Source organism: Echiichthys vipera (genome assembly GCF_963691815.1).
Source record: "Echiichthys vipera genome assembly, chromosome: 6".
Taxonomy (NCBI): domain Eukaryota; kingdom Metazoa; phylum Chordata; class Actinopteri; order Perciformes; family Trachinidae; genus Echiichthys; species Echiichthys vipera.
Genome location: NC_139831.1, coordinates 18,190,892 through 18,202,660, shown reverse-complemented (window position 1 = coordinate 18,202,660; position 11,769 = coordinate 18,190,892).

Here is an 11,769-nt window from a genome sequence, read left to right as displayed (position 1 = left end):
CGACATAGTGTGCTTCTATTTTTGTGCACGCCTCTATGAAGACATGGTTTTAATGCTTCTGTGCTGTGAAGCTATTCCTTGGTGTAAACACGCAGAAAGATTTGCTACCTTGCACTGTTCGTGCTGCACTTCCCATTTCTGTCACAGAAATGTGACACAGTCAAGAGACAGAAAATGGCATAGGATCATTGAATATTCCCACTGGTTTCAAGACTATCAAGCCCCGGCCTGTACCCTCTATATTAGATCATTGTATACACATTATAAGAGAAAGGGGGCCAAGGTGTATTTGTATGAGTCCCAGGTATGGCAAGTTATGATTACCTATGGTGGGATAATTCTCAGCTTCATAAAGACGGGTGGGTGCAGAGCAACGTCCAGGGGCGCGTGAGTGTGTGTGTACTGTACATGCGCTTTTTGTCAGTGTGTAAGCACGCATGTATGTGCGTGTCTGTGTCTGTGTGTCTGTGAGAGAGCTAGGAGGGCATTGCCGCACCAAAAGATCCATTTAGAGGTAATATGGTCTGTCTTTCTAAAGGTGAGAAGAAGTGAGGGAGGTAACGGAGTACGAGGAGAGATGAGAAAGCATGTGGACTTAAAAGCCTCTGGGCCTTTAAGAGATTACTGCTTTATTGCTTTGAGACTATCCAATCTGACATCAGCTGTGTAGCACTAAGAACAGCTGACCACAGACCCAGCAATAAAGATGGCAACACAAAACTCTGAAAACAGGCATAAAGCAATGCTGCACAAAGTGATAGCCAAAGGAAACAAATCAAGACAAAAGAAGCATGAGAATAGGTGACAAAAGGAGAAAAGCATACCGAAGTATACACAGTATGTGAACTGTGGCTGTTAGTGCGTGGTGGGATCAATATGAAAAAGAAAGCTGACAGGTGGGGAAAAAAGTAAACAGAGAAGAAAGCAACAGGTAGAGGAGAGCAGGGGGTTCAGGCTGGTGGGTGGGAGGCTGGAGCGGTGGAGAAAAGGTCTTTTCTCAGACCACTGTGGAGTTCTGAAACTTCCATTATAGACCAGAGGGTGGGGGGCCGGCGTGGGAGAGACACTGAGGAAAACCCATAAAGAAAAAGTGTGTAGATGCAATATGCAGGAACTGATGTCGGAAGAAAGTAAAGATTGTGTTGGTGAAAGAGGGGGAAAAAAGAAGAAAGGCCAACAGGAAGGGGGCATAAAGTATGAGTTGAAGAGGTAGAGAGAGTGAGAGGTAGTCCCGTCCATCGCCCCCTCAGCCCAGCGACAGTGTCATGAGGAGAGAGGAGAGCCTGGTTGCCGGTATCCACCCACAGAGCAACAGTAACCAGGGGAGCCCTGCTTCTGCCTGCCTGCCTCCCACTCTACATCCAATAACAGCCAGTACCTTTCCTCCCACCACACTGCTACTTACAGACTCTACTTATTACCTCACCCACACACACACACACAGACACACACACACATCTTACTCTGTACCACTCTAAACACAGGCACAGGGCTGATTAGTAAATAATTGGGAGAAGGAATTCAGAAACAAATGGTGTGAACACTGTCATATGACATAGAGGTGTACTGCTCCTTCATGGGGTTTCCTCTAGCCTTTTAAAGGGTCCTGTGTTATGTTTCAGTTGCATGTAAGATACACGGATGTATCGGTGCGTTCGAGGTGGGCCTCTGTTCATTCCTATGAAAGTTGCTCAGTGGCGCATGAAGCCAGTAAAGTTCAACCGCCGGGTATGAAATGACCTTGATATTCAGCATTACTTCCACTGGTTGTGAATATTAATTAGCCATGTGGACCGCTGTTAAAAAGCTCAATGGCCTGAAAGAGATTATAGCCATAACTACCAGAGCAGTCCGACAAGGTTGGAACACGCAGTCTCATCACAATATGATTTCATCAGACCTTAAATCTACACTGCTCAACCCAAGTCTGCCCCTAGTTCAGTTATGTTTTACAGACATTTTTGGTTCACTAAGGTAAAACCTTTTGTTTATGCTGCATTTTGCTGAACTTTCAATTTCATCATTCTTTCTCACCCTCAAAACAGCCTAATTAAGCCTAAATCTATCTTCCGTAGATAGTTGACAAATGAATCGATAAAAAAAGTTTCCATAGTGGCTGTAATAGTTTCATATGTAGCAATGACTGACCGGGTGGCTTGGATAGTAAGTAGAATTCCAGAGACTTGACTTTAACTCTTTACTGTGTCACGCGCACGCTGCATACAATGGGACACGTCACACGTGATCACATTACAACAGTAAACATGCACGGCACTATATACTACAGTGGCAGTACAGTAGAACGACTTGATCATGCTGCTCTTCTAGACTTTCCAAATGTTATTGGATTAAATGGATCAAATTCTAATATTAACAGTGATCTATCAGTGGTGGACAGAACTACGCGCATTTACTCAAGTACTGTACTTGAGTAAACAAATCTGAGATACTTGTACCTTACTCAAGTATTCCCATTTTATGATACTTGTAATACTATGACTATGATAATACTTGACAGCTTTAGTTACCAGACAGTTTTTTTATACCCTTCCTGCTCAGTAATGTTCTTTTGGAAAAAGTGATTTTGACATGTATTTTGTGAGTTTTTTTGGAATTGGTAGTTTTCTAGTATGAGTGCCTCTTTTCCTTATTAAAAAAAACAATAAATTCCTGATATCTCACTTATCATTGCTGTCCAGCAGAAACTTTGTATCTCCAAAACTATCATTTTTTTAGGAATGGGAGGTTTTGGTGACATTGTGAGGATCCAAATGGTGTTTCAAGATTTAGTCACAAGCTCTTTTTAATACTTTTCATTGGTTAAAACCAACCAAATGTGGAGATGAAAGTTTTCCCCCACAGAGCGGCGACATGTACATTACATAATCTAGTCAAAAGAGTAAGAGTAAGAAGATGTAGTGCTGTCTAAACATCCAATAAAGCGGGTGGTTTTAAAACAGTTTGTTGCTTTTCTGAATATGGTAATGTTTCTTGGTATACATATAAACAATGCAGCAGAGTGAAAATGTTACATGATGCTCATGAGTCAAAGCTCAACAAATTCCGTCGTGTCCTGCTCTAAAAGACAAGTGAGATTTGATTTAAATTAGTCTACAGCCAGTGGCTTTGTGAGGCTGTACTTGGGAACACCAGAGTCCCCAGAAGAGGACCAATACCATAGAGTGATTGTAAAAGAGAAAATCCAAAGATACAAAACTGGCTGATATAGTCAAAGCAAAAGCCATTATGTTGTCAATGTGGAAATATGTGTATTAGAAATAAAACGGTGTCTCACGGTCATCACAGCTGCTACTACAAAGCTTCTTAGTTTTGTCTATTTAGGCCTGTTGTTGAGCACATTAGCAAAGAGAAAGAAGAGAATGGATGCTGATTTATTCAGGCCTGTCCCACTACAAAAGTCATGTTCACATACACACGTCGACTCTTGCCCTTTATACACACATAAAGACAACAAACTCTGTCTGCCTTCTCCGAGCCTTCGGGTTGTCGAGTACAGTGGTGAGAGGAAATGAAGGAGTGGAAACGAAGAGGAAGAAAGAAACAGACTGAGAGCGAGCGAGTGAGAAATCCAGAGGCCGATCCGTTTGGTTAGGGTGAACATAACCTCTGAAAGCACACACACACACACACACAGACACATATAGAAACAGAGAGGGAGACACTGTGATGCACAGAGAGGTATCCAGAAACAGTGAGTGGGTGGAGGTTAGCCCTTGGGCTTTCCCCAGGAACCAGCAGCCTCATTACAAAAGCACACACACGCACACACACACACACAAGTGCACACAGATGTACAAAGGGCTTCCCCCATGCTGTAACAGCTGTGAGGCCTGCGATCACAGTGAGATATCAGAACAAACAACAACACTAAAGGTGGCAGACACCAAGTGAATATGTATTATTCACTGGTCCTAATGCTCCACATAGAAAGGGCCTATTGATGCGGTACACATGTGAACTGTGAACAGATACATTTAGTAAACAGCCTGTAACAGTGTTGTCGATAGGTCTTACAATGAACTGCAGGAAGTGTGACTTGCGAGGTTCTGACTTTCCAGGAGTTTTTTGTGTTTTGTGTGGCTGCTTTGAAAAAAAAAATAGGAGAGGCAGGATTACATGGAAGGAAAACCCATTAATGTCAGATTATTGATGCAATATTTATGAAGCCATATCAAGAGGGTCGTGTTTCATTATTCAAGGTGGCAGTTGTAGCGCGTGTGTGGACTCGGCTCTCGTTAACAGACTGCAGCAGCGGATGTGGGTGGAAAAGGGCTTTCCCGATGCCATGGAACAGTGAAATGCTTGCTACTCTTGTGTAAACATGGACTCAAAGGATCTTTACTGTACAGCACAAACACAAACACACACACGCACACACACACACACAGACATGAGAGATGCATGTCAGCTGCTCGGGGCAGCTGTTACATAAAGACAAATAATGAAATGCCCTGCCTTGAATATTGCAGATTGGAATACTTGGAGCACAGAGTAATCACAATAACACACACACACACATATACACACTGTTAAACGTGCGAACAGCGAGGAGTTCAAACACTGAGCACTTGTGTAAATCAATACACACACACACACACACACACACACACATACATATGAGATGTAGTTGAATTAAATACCACAAGAGAAAACAAAATAAAGTAACTTGTGTCACACCTACAAACGAGTCAGATTAAGGTGGCTACCAAACACTATATCACCTATAAGATTTAAGAGTAACAAGCGAAACAGGAAACTAAAACAAACGTAAAAACATGGTAATATATAAATGGTCATATAGCTGGAATCTTATCCACTATGAAAGGCAGACATGCTTCAGAAAGATAATCACTACAAACTTTAAACCTTACAACAGAATTGAATTAACACCTCTATTACGCAGTCTCAACAAGAGCAGCCTGTCAGGAGCTTCACAGGCCTTTAATCACAACACAGTGCAAGAAGAAACAAACTGGTGAGGTTTCACTGCATCTAGATGTGTTGACACGGGGAAAGCCAAATGATGAACAGTGTCTACCGTTAGCGTCGAGCACGATCCAGGCCGCCGTCAAATAGGGTTCATTTGTTTCTGGTGATTACTTTGCACAGCCGGTCAGTGCAGAACATGAGCTTCAGTTGAGCAGGAATGCTTTGTGCTGTAATCAACAACCTGCTGTTATGCATAATTTGAATATAGACATTTGTCCCATTGATTTTACACTGCTATTCAAAGAAATCATGTCACTGAACCCGCCTGCTGCCTCGCATTAACGTGAAGAAATGTTACACAGTCTCTATTTGATATGGTGTTTGACCATTTTTGGGAAATCAAAAATGTCTGTTACTGCACTGGAAAGACTGGCCCGATCATAGCTTCCGTGTACAGTAAGTGTTTAGACAATATGCAAAAACAGCAAGACAAAGAGCTGAAACTAAATATAAAACCTCATGTATGAGGTGGTAACTCTCTGTAGGCTCATTAAGTGACGACTTTTACAGTGTCAAATTGTTTTGACATTTTTATTATACACATTGTTATTATAAATTAACAATTATAGCTGCTTTAAGTTGTTGTTTTTTTCTCCATATGTCTCACAAGTAATAAATTAATTAAAATATAAATCTGAGACTTTGAGACTATGCTCTCAAGGACAGGGTCCTCCCTCTTTTCTGACCCTGTTTCCCCTATATTATTTTTGCTATAACTATAAATATTTAATTATTACATTAAATTAATTGATTCGATCATATATAATGTGATACTATCCTTATAGCAGCGGATGCAGTGTATTTGTACTCACTGGTTCTTACTCGTTTTCTGTCTTTGTAATCTTTAAGACACCATTCTCTTTTCATGGCGTGGTGTCGCAAAAAAAAGTAAAAGCAATGTGTTATATTGATGATATTATTATGAATGAATAATGATATCATTCATTCACTATTATAGTATTTTAATTTTGACATTCTGGTGTTTGAAGGTTCATGTTATTTCTCCCTCTGTTTACATGAACGAGCTATATTCACGGTTCTCTCAGCTTCAATATGCAGAGTTCTGGTGGGCAAGTTTAACAAATAAGGAGATTTAGTATTTTAAGGTGAAAGAAAGCACAGTTTATCAAGATAACTGACCCAGGAGGACTACTCACATTTCACTGACACCTTATCTGGGATTTAACTTGTTGCTCCTAGTGCTTCTTGGGCTAATGCTGTTCTGTATGTGAGAGTGGCCTTTCTAGGTATTTCTTATGTGGTTTTGTCATTTTGTCAACTCTCTATGAACACACACACACACACACACACACACACACACACACGTTAATGCTGCCATTTGTCTGTCCTGTTCTTTGGACCAGCATGATTAATTTGTTCTGTTGTCTTCCAAGTTCTCTCTTCTTCATTATTGATGAACGCTGCGGTACTTTCTTAGTTCAGGGTGCACTATACATCAAGCTTTGTTTGTTTGTGTGCGTGTGTGTGTGTGTGTGTGTGTGTGTGTGTGTGTGTGTGCATCTTACATCCAAATTAAATGTCCCCATAGTAATAACAGCCTTATTAAAGCACAGATTATTTGAATGTTAATTAAATTCCGCCTTATGTTACATTATTATGTATTTATGCTCCAATCAAGCTACAGTATATCTCTCTTTGTACCCCTCCGTAATCATCTGCCACCTCACCAACCCGACTATTTTCGTGCCCGCGTTCCCCCTCCTTATCTTAACCTCGACTGTTTTTCTCCGCCACTTCCAGCCTTTCTTCCCTCTCTCTCCTCTTGTTTCTCTCCTTTCCTGTCTGTTCAGCACATTAAAGCTCAGTGGATGCCCAGAGTTCTCGTGACTCACCCCTCCTGTGTGCCTGCGTGTGTTTGTTTATGTGTGTGTGTCTGTATGCTCATTGGCCTGGCATGGGGAAACAAATTGGTTTGTTTTCACTTCTCTGCTCCGCACCCAGAGAGGTCTTCTAGGCAACAGTCAGGACGAGCCTGTGTCACTCATACACCTCAGCAGGATTTCTTCATTCACTGTGTCTTCAGACCAGCACGTCCAGAGTGTTAGTGTGACTCTTTACCGTGTGTTTGTGTTTGAGAGAGAGAGAGAAAGAGAGAGGGGGGGGGGGGGGGGGGGGGCATGGGACACAGGCATTATCATTTAGTTGTAGCTTTCAGAAAAGGAATAGTTTAATTTAAATTTATTTTCAAAACTGAGTTAGAAAGTGCTTTATAAAACAATTAAATCCTAATGTTGTGTTTAGTTTCCATATACTGAATACTACAATATTAACAAAATCATTTGTAGAAGTGAGTTTTTGAAAGATTGGATAGAAGAAACTGACAGGACAGGAGTTACAGTGACCATAAAGATCATCAGCTCAATTCAAAAGGCAATCATGAACCAAGTGTAGGGACGCAAGGATCTGTGAAACATGATCTTGTTTCTTAGTTCCAGTTCAAAAGTGTTTTTTCTTTTTTTTTACTAAAGCCAGTAAGCGGGGCATTAAAGTTAGATAGGAAGCAATTAATGCATAACAGTTTTTTAGCAGAGAGAAGTGATAATCTTAGAGCTTTTTCTGAGCAGACAGAAACAAAACTGAACACTAGTGTAATATCACAGAGAATCGTGCGGTGATGATTAGGGAGTGAGCTGAGTATATCTGAAATCTACCAGTACAGTATATGCCACTATGGAAAGGCTGTACATAATGTTAATTTAGTTTTGTTATTAAATGTGTGGACCCATATCATATCAAAAGAATACTGCTGCTTCTCTGCTGTATTTCTAAATAGCTCCCAGCATGAAGAAGAAATGGGAACCTCAGCGTGGCCCCTTGTTAAACCTCCCCATGTGTACACCACTCAGCAGTAAGGGAGAGGATATCCTTTCGTCTGCGCACACACACACACACACACACACACACTGGATCACACACCACCACCCCCCCACCCCAACCATGGCCAATCTGCCTTCCACCAGCACCCCACTCACCCCCAAATCTGTGTCAGTTATGTAAAACGTGGGACGAGGAGTATGGGAAAGGTCCCCGGAGAGCGACGTTGTCATCATACATTAAACAGCACCCCAGGTCTGACTAAACACCCGCTCATTAATAAACAATGAGCAGAGCGGTTAAATATAGATCCTCTCTCCTCCTCTGACAGGAGCCTCTCCATAAGGAGAGCGGAGGAGGAGGCCTGTCCCGTTTGGCTCCGCGCTGGGCTCCTTCAAGTAGGGTTCAGCACCACAGAGAGCTCCACTGTCGTGGAGACGTGTGTGTGTGTGTGTGTGTGTGTGTGTGTGTGTGTGTGTGTGTGTGTGTGTGTGTGTGTGTGTGTGTGTGTGTGTGTGTGTGTGTGTGTGTGTGTGTGTGTGTGTGTGTGTGTGTGTGTGTGTGTGTGTGTGTGTGTGTGTGTGTTGACAGCTCACCAGGTGTCCTCTCGGTATGAGTTCCCTCCGTAAACAGGAGCTGAGCGGTAAACACAAGCTCAACTGATGGTAATGATGTCAAACCAACATCTCACCTTATCGCTCCTCTTCCAGCTCTCTCATCGCTCACTCCGTCCATCCTCTTTCTCATCAATCTGTGCTTCGCCCCCTTTCTGCTCCTTTTTCACTATGTCCTCTATTCTATCTGCATCCAACACTCTCCTCTGACCTCTCTGTCACCACACCTTTGCCACCCTTCCTTTCTCCCTCTCCTCCCATATGCAATGTCGACGGCTCACTCTTTTTTTTCTATCACCAAACATTTCAATGCTTCCTCACCTCGGTGCTCCAGTGAACACTTTAGTTTCCGCTTTCCACCTTTTTCTTCTTTCCTAAGGACCTCTATCAATTCTTCTGTCTGATTTAAGCTGCAAGACTATTTTTTACTCTTTCTCCTAAAGGGCAGATGGATTTCTTTTCATGAGCCAGGAGAACAAGAAAGATGAGGAGAATTTGAAACCCCAAGGAGCGATGGAGGGGATAGGATAGAAGAAGTGGTTGATGCGTAGAAAGTAGCAGACACCTTGGCAGCCTTCAGCTCTTTGCCAGAAAGGAAGAAAGACTTTGGAAGTCTTTACAATTCATTAAGATTATACATTTGGCTGATAGGAAGGCCAGCGCTATGATACCATGTACAATATTCAGTTGTGCAATGGAAATGTTTTATTTCTTTTTATATTTGATTTACATTTCTTAAATAGCATTATAGCTTTAAATTTACAAAATGTCACGCTAACCATCTACATGATAGCATCAGTTGGACAAGAATAACTGAATATTTTCGTCTCATTCTAAACTGCACGGATAGCCTACCACAAGCTATATCTATAATATATAAATATATCTTTTAAAATTATATTATTATTTTTGGCAGTTATTGTACAGCTTGGGATGCTCATGCATGGCCTAATATAAGAACTGGATACGGCACCGCCATTTTTCTAATGGAAACAAAAAATTCTCCTGCGGCCCAAAACGCATTTTCCCCACAGGCCGCCATTTTAAAAGATACATCTGTAAAATTGTCAACAGGAAACCTCAAACTGCAAACAAGATCATTTATGATTCTTTCTTTAATGAATTTTTAATCAATGGACTTGTAAAACTTCCATTGAGCTGAGGACAGCGATTTTAAAAGCCTGTGGCGTCATTACAACGTAAAGTCTATGAGCTGAGTGGGAACTCAGGGGCGTGGCCAGCAGGAGAAACACTACTGACATATTCAGTGGGCCACACATCATGGAAGTAAACCAGGAAGCCCACAAACATTTTTGGAGTATGCGCTGGGCCAGCAGCTCTGATTGAACTGAATAGGTGCCATCTTGTGGTTCAGTATCCAGTTCCTATAATACATCACTACTGTGACTTCTTTTATTTTCTGGCCACTCGGGGGCAGCAGAAACAAGTTGTGAACCCAACATTATCATATCATCACCTTTTTAGTTGATATGGTGAACAGTTACTCACTTACACATCGAGCAGAGACGGAGCAACAATATCATTCGTTTGTGGCCGTGTTTTTGGCGACCACTTTCACATTGTTAACTGATTCACTGTTATTATAAAAAGGTCATAGGTGCGTAAAGTTTTACTGGTGCAATCGGATTATGTCCATTCTTAGGGTAAAACTAGAAAATAGTTATCAATACTGAGTCACAAATGTACATCCAGTTTATGTGTAATGTGTGTTTATGTGTAGCTTCATTCATTCATCTTCAACCGCTTGTCCCTGTCGGGGTCGTGGGGGGCTGCAGCCGATCCCAGCTGATATCAGGCGTGAGGCGGGGTACACCCTGGACAGGACGCCAGTCTATCACAGGGCACATAGAGACGAACAGAGACAGACAACCATTCACACCTACGGGCAATTTTAGAGTCATCAAATAACCTAACACGTGCATGTTTTTGGATGGTGGGAGGAAACCGGAGTACCCGGAGAAAACCCAAGCAGACACGGGGAGAACATGCAAACTCCACACAGAAAGGCCCCGAATCAGGATGCAAATCTGGAACCTTCTCGCTGTGAAGCGACAGTGCTGACCACTACACCACAGTGTTGAGCTTAAATATTAAAAAACATAAAATAAATCTATTTGTATTTGACAGTGAAAATAAAGCCCAATAAAGTAATTTTTCATGTTTAAGAGTCTAAACACTCCTGTTTTAAAGGCGCACAATATTCTAGGTAAGTTAATCAGAGGCTGCTGTGGACTCCTGGAAGATATGAAGGTCAAAAGCTCCACCCCTGGTTGTCAGCCAGCTGTCAGTCTGCCCAATCAGGAGCGGTGAGGGAGGAGGGGGGGTGACTTTTTGGGGATGGTAGCCAAAGATTCTCCTAATAATGCCCCCATCCAAAACAACATTAGCAAGAAGTCAAAGAGAGATGAGAGAAATTGTCCTTTTGGTGCTGAACAGGCAGAGGGAAAGAAAAGTATGAAAAAGAGAAAGGGCTAAAGAGAGAAGGGGAGGACAGGAGGGAAGGAGGGTGAGATACAGGGGTGAAGGTGGAGTAGCCAAGTTGTCAGCGGAGGAGAAAAGGAGTGAGGGATGGTGGAGGAGAGGGTGGTGGATGATGCAGGAAGGTGAGCCAATCGTCCTGCTCACTTGACCCTTCCAATTACCACGGCGACGGTTAATTAGCGCTGAGGTAAGCTCTGGTAATTACCACGTTGTGTCTCGGACAAGAGGAGATCACACACGCACACACACACACACACACACACACACACACACACACACACACAAACACACACACTCGCAAACATGTTGCTATGGATACCTGCGATCCTTTCTATCACTGTGCTGAAAACAGAGAAAAAGAAGATAGAAATAGATAAAAGAGATGAGAGGAAATAACAAGAGCAGAAACAAGAAACGGAGAGAAAGCAAACAAAAGCTCTACAAAGGCAATGGATGTGGGAACGGCGTTTAGTTCAGAGAGGGTGGATAGCTCTGTGTTTGTCGGCCACATTGTTGGAGACGCACTTCAACAAAAAACTCTGTCTAGGAATGACAGTTGAAAAGAAAAGCTACAAACAGGTCAGCAAGTACACACATTAGCATTAAATATGGTTAAATCTAAAGTACAGATCTCTTCTCAAGTACGTAACAGGATGCATAAGCAAGCAATAACGCTCTCTGATGTTTCCTGATATAAGAAACTAAAGGAAAGGGTGGATGCAAATGAAGCTACAACACCAAATGTCCATTATAGATATATAATTATCAACAATTTTACGCTTTTGGATGGATCTGACTTACTGACCCC